This window comes from Adiantum capillus-veneris, chromosome 26, assembly GCF_014529385.1.
Source record: "Adiantum capillus-veneris isolate H3 chromosome 26, ASM1452938v2, whole genome shotgun sequence".
In the NCBI taxonomy this organism is placed as follows: Eukaryota; Viridiplantae; Streptophyta; class Polypodiopsida; order Polypodiales; family Pteridaceae; genus Adiantum; species Adiantum capillus-veneris.
The window spans coordinates 50383093-50388775 of NC_140956.1; the positions used below are offsets into that span (position 1 = coordinate 50383093).

General features: G+C 43.0%; 1 pseudogene; it reads left to right on the forward strand.

Moving 5' to 3' along the window:
* The first annotated feature begins 2874 nt into the window (after nt 1-2874).
* On the forward strand, nt 2875-3625 carry LOC147423423 (2-C-methyl-D-erythritol 2,4-cyclodiphosphate synthase, chloroplastic pseudogene; annotated as a pseudogene).
* The last annotated feature ends 2058 nt before the right edge of the window (nt 3626-5683 follow it).

Genomic DNA, 5683 nt, shown 5'->3' on the forward strand with positions numbered 1-5683 from the left:
GTAGCATCTACGGTAATTCGGTCGACACATTCACCATCGTCAACATCTCGACCATAGCATAATCTGCCATGGCCACAAGGCTTCAACATCTTCCCATCCCTTCACGTGCGACTCTTACAAGATTGTGATCCCCTTATATGCAACAACTAGGATCCACTTCTCAGCTTCCTTTAACATGTCTGTTGTCCTCGTGCTGGAGCCTCTCCACTACCTTGTAGATTTGTCCCACCCCTATTAGGTTTTACTCTATTTTGTAAAATTTGAACAAAGTGAAATCCTACTGCGCACTTGTCTGAGCACCCCACAGGGTACCCCCCTCCAAGGGGTGACTGGGTTGTTGATTGCTACAATGTATAGCATTGACACAATGTTGTTGGCTAGGAAAGGCAAAGATGAGTGTCTCCATTCATTGGATTTGTTTGGGCAAGCCACGTCTAAAGGTGATATGGGGGCGGAGTAAAGGGGTCAACGAATGCGCCTCAATCTTCAAGACAAGCGAGATCCAGGATGTTGGATCGCCACAATAGGGGGGCAAGACTTTTATACATATGACCTCGCATCATGCTCAGGGACACGTGCTATCCTAGGTGGTTAAGATAGAGTGACTCGAGGTAGGACATCTAGGGGTCGAAGGGCATCCGTGACGTAGGGGGAGCGCTAGTATTTTTGCAAGACCAATTTTGATCAACGACAAATTAAACCTCCACCATTGATGCCTTCACGTGTCATATAGCGACAAGGTTGGGCAAGAGAAGGCTAGAAGCCTATTGGAGTTACACTAGCTAAGGCAAGAAGTCCAATCGTAGTCATTTTCATCAACGACCAGATAAAGGAGTCCGTGTCAGAGTGGACTCTTTCTGAGAATTTTTTGAGTCCTCTTTTTGAGTTTTCAAGGCGAGTTGCGGAGACGAGACCCTTATCAATGAGGGCTTCGTGGGCACGAGCCGGGGAGGTGATAAAGATCATGCTGATAATGATGACATGAAGGGTAAAGATAGGGCCTACATGATTGTGAAGGCACATGTAAGGAGGGATTTGGAAAGAATGAAGATGAAGTCCTCTCTCTCTCTCTCTCATATAAGCATAGAGCTTGAAAAGGAAACTGATTACATAACTGATAGGTGATTTCTGAAAAAACCGTATAGAAAGAGTGTCAATATGCAATATTACAAGCTCTATTATTATTGTTGCATTTCTCAAAAGAATTCATCAATGCGAAGACCGCATGTCCACACATTCCTAGTGAGCAAGAACGACGACGACACCGATGTAATGCACTTAAGCTGAAAGTCACAAACGCTGGCAGGAAGGCAAGCTCCTTCTTGGGGGAGCCTAATTATTTGGAAGTAGCCTTGCAGCATTTAGCCAAGCAGTCGAGAGCATCAATCAAAGTCCGACTTGTTTTGGAATACACAAGGGCGATGAGTTTTGTCACCAGCCATGGTTGCAACTGCATGACGATTAAGCTTGACGAACGCACGGCTACATCTCTCTCTCTCTCTCTCTGTGAAAAAAAACTCTCTCTCTCTCAAAAAAAAATTCTCTGAAGGAATCCACGCCGGCGTGGACTCCTTCAGGTAGTTTTCTTAGAGAGAGAGAGAGAGAGAGAGAGAGAGAGAGAGAGAGAGATCACGGGTTCGTCTTATTTTCAAGCTTAAACTAAACGAGACATTGCAGTTGCATGATGATTGAGCTTGATGACCGCACGGCTACAAGAACTTGTTCTGCAAGGGGGATGAGCTTCGTCGCCGGCCATGGAAGCAGCTGTGTGACGATTGAGCTTGACGAACGCGGGGCTACATATCACTCTCTAATCTCTCTCTCTCTCAAAAGAAGAAACTCTCTGAAGGAGCCCGCACCGGCGCGGACTCCTTCAAAGAGTTTCTTCTTTTGAGGACCGACAGAAATGATGCAATTATACCTCCTTGAAATCATGTTCGGCATCGAGCACAGCAGCTTGGCGTCTCCAGGACTCGAGACAAGTCAAGAAATGCTCTTGCACTGTCTCCACATGCAGCTTTTGCACAACGCTAGAGCTGACGCTGAGATTGGCCAGCTCGCACAATGCACGATGGCTGGCCCCTTGGAGGGTAAGCGTTGGCCCCAGGATCCTGCTGAACACCTTTGGGTAATAGCCCTGCACTAGCTTGCTGTCGTTGCTCAATAGAAACTTGGTGAGCTCAAGATCCATCGACACCACTGTCAGCCGTCCCAGCAGATGAGTCTTGAACACGGTGCCATATCTGATCGTGCATATGACGTGAGAGAGAGAGAGAGAGAGAGAGAGAGAGAGAGAGAGAGAGAGAGAGAGAGAGAGAGAGAGAGAGAGCGAGAGAGAGAGAGAGAGAGAGAGAGAGAGAGAGAGAGAGAGAGAGAGAGAGAGAGAGAGACGGGTTTGTCTTCCATAATCACTTCAAGCTTAAAGTAAACCAGACATTGGCATTTTGGCAAAGAAGAATTTTGCTTCAACATCATATAAAATGCCTTTTCACTCACAGTGTGTGCAATATGGGCTCAAATCATTTCATTCTACCGACAACGAACTCACCAGGATTCTCTCCCACGTCCAGTGTCACTGGAATGCTGTCAACCCTCCTCAAAGGAGAGTTCCACAAAGTCAGCTAAGTTGAAGAGAAAGCAAAAAAAGATAAGGCGGAGAACAAAGTAGATCTAGTCAGCTATGATCTCTCGGAGTGTAAAGATTTTTTCATGGAGATTCTCCAAGCTTGACATTTTGTTGTAAAGATGTTTTGTATTATTTATATATATGTGTGTGTGTGTGTGTGTGTGTGTGTGTGTGTGTATATATATATATATATATATATATATATATATATATATATATAGAGAGAGAGAGAGAGAGAGACTGTTTGCGTTCTTCCTGGTGGTTGGACATGGCAGCTCTTGGTTTGGCAAGTCCCTATGGTGTGCAAAACAATGCATTGTTGATACAATGCAATTCTTTCCCTCATTCAGCTAGCAAGATCCCCATACCACCTTATCTTGAATAGACACAAGCTCTAAAGATATTGAATTTTGCCACAAAAAATATGACCTTCCTGACATCTACTAGATTTTTTCAAAGAATGATCCGAAATGGAAAGGAGCCACATCTTCAATCTTTGTGAAAGAAGTTGTTCAATTGATGCATGAAGCGGGATGTGATGTGCAATTTGGATTCCAACCTCATATTATGAAGGCCAAAGTTGAGTCTCCATAAGGAGGCCATAAAGTTGAACCTCTATGAGCTACTTGGCATAGATTTTTCTGTAGTTAATATCAAGGCCAGTACCCATGACAAGGTGGATAGCTTAGGAGAGAATAGTAGCATTGCTGCCCACAATGTTGTGTTATTGATGAAGGAAAAAGCAAACAAATGTATAGTAAAGGTTTGTAGGGTTTAATGGCTATTTATGTCTACCAATAAATTATTGACTAAACAATTATTGTGTGTGTGTGTGTGTGTGTGTGCGCGCGCGTGCGAGAGAGAGAGAGAGAGAGAGAGAGAGAGAGAGAGAGAGAGAGAGAGAGAGGCTAGCACCATAAGAGACTAGCAATGGTGCTGACGTTTATTGTTTGGGTTCAGAGAAAGCTCTTTCTAGAGAAGGATTATACATATACTTGAGCAAGTCGCTTAATAACTTTGGTCGGTTTTTAGCTTGCTCGGATAAGTTCGCTCGATGTTTGGTAGAACTCTGAAATGTGCATCCAATTGTTGGTGTCTCTTAGATTCACCACCTTGCAATCTCAAAAAACGTGTATGAATAGGTAGACCTTAGATTTTTGAGTGGGCCAGTTTAACCAAATCCTAGGGGGTGAATGCATCCAAGATCCAATAGTTGGACCTTATTCAAGCCAAGTTTTGGAAGGTGGGTGCAATGGTTGGTGTCTTGTAAATCCTCTGATTTACAACTTTCAACAAAGTGTGTAAGAAATGTAGACCTTATATCCTTAGCCATTCTACCCAATTCCTAAACCGGGGTGCATCTAAAGATCCACCACTTGGTCATATTAACCAGATTTTTCAAAATGGATGCAACGGTTGGTTTCTCCTACATCCACCAGCTTCTTATTTTTCAAGGTGAGTGCATCGAAGATCCACCACTTGGCCATTCTAACCAGATTTTCCAATGTGGATGCAATGGTTGGTGTCTCCTACATCCACCAACTTCTTATTTTAAACAACATTTGTGCAATATGCAAACCTTAGATCCACCACCTCACCATTCTTACCAAGTCTTGAAGGTGGCTGCAAATTAGATCGAGCACTTGGCCATTCTAACCAACTTTTCCAAGGTGGATGCAATGTTTGGTTTCCCCTACGTCCACCGTATTTTAATTTTAAATAGTGTTTATAGGAAAGATATAGCATAGATCCACCACTTGGCCATTCAAATGAAGTTTTGGAAGGTGGGTGCAATGGTTTGTGTCTAGTAAATCGTCCAATTTATAACTTTCAACAAAGTGCGTAAGAAAGGTACACTAGATCCTTAGCCATTCTAGCCCATTCGAGAAGGTGGGTGCATCCAAGATCCACTATTTGACCATTTAGACTAAGAATTAGAAAGTAGGTGCATCAAAGATCCACCACTTGGCCATTATAATGAAGGCTTGAAACATGGATCCAATTGTTGTTGTCTCCTAGATCCACCACCTTGTAATCTCAGCTAAAGTGTGTGAAATAGGTAGACCGTAAATTCCCCAGTGGGCCATTCTAACCAACTCCTATAGGGTGAGAACATCCAAGATCCAACAATTGGCCACCATTCAAGCCAACTTTTTGAAGGTGGGTGTAATGGTTTGCGTCTTGTAAATCCTCCAATTTACAACTTTTAACAAAGTGTGTAATAAAGGTAGACCTTAGATCCTTAGCCACTCTAGCCAATTCCTAGAGGTGGGTGTATCCAAACATCCACGACTTGGTCATTATAATGAGATTTTTCAAGGTGGATGCAATGGTTGGTCTGTCCTAATTCTGCTAGCTTCCTATTTTTCAAGGTGAGTGCATCCAAGATCCACCACTTGGCCATTCTAACCAGTTTTCTGAATTTGGATGCCATCGTTGGTGTCTCCTACAGCCACCAACTTCTTATTTTAAACAATGTGTGTGCAATATGCAAATCATAGCTCCCCCACCTAGACATTATAACCAAGGCTCTAACGTGGCTGCAATTTAGATCCACCACTTGGCCATTCTAACCATGTATTAGTAGGTGGGTATAGACTGTAGATCCACCACTTGACTATTCTAACCATGTCCTAAATTTAAGTGCATTCAACACTTGGCCATCATAACACTTATAATTTTACACATTGTTTGTGGGATGAGTAGATCCTAGATCTACCACTTGGCCATTTAGACTAAGGACTGCAAGGTAGAAGCATCCAATATCCACAACTTATCCATTATAGTGAAGGCTTGAATCATGGATCCAATTGTTGGTGTCTCCTAGATCCACCACCTTGAAATCTAAAAAAAAGTGTGTTAAATAGGTAGACCTTAGATTCTCTTGTGGACCATTTTGACCAACTCCTAGAGGGAGAATGCCTCCAAGATCCAACAGTTGGCCACCATTTAAGACAAGTTTTGAAATGTGGATGCAATGGTTGGTGTCTAGTAAATCGTCCAATTTATAACTTACAACAAAGTGTGTAAGAAAGGTAGACCTTAGATCCTTAGCCA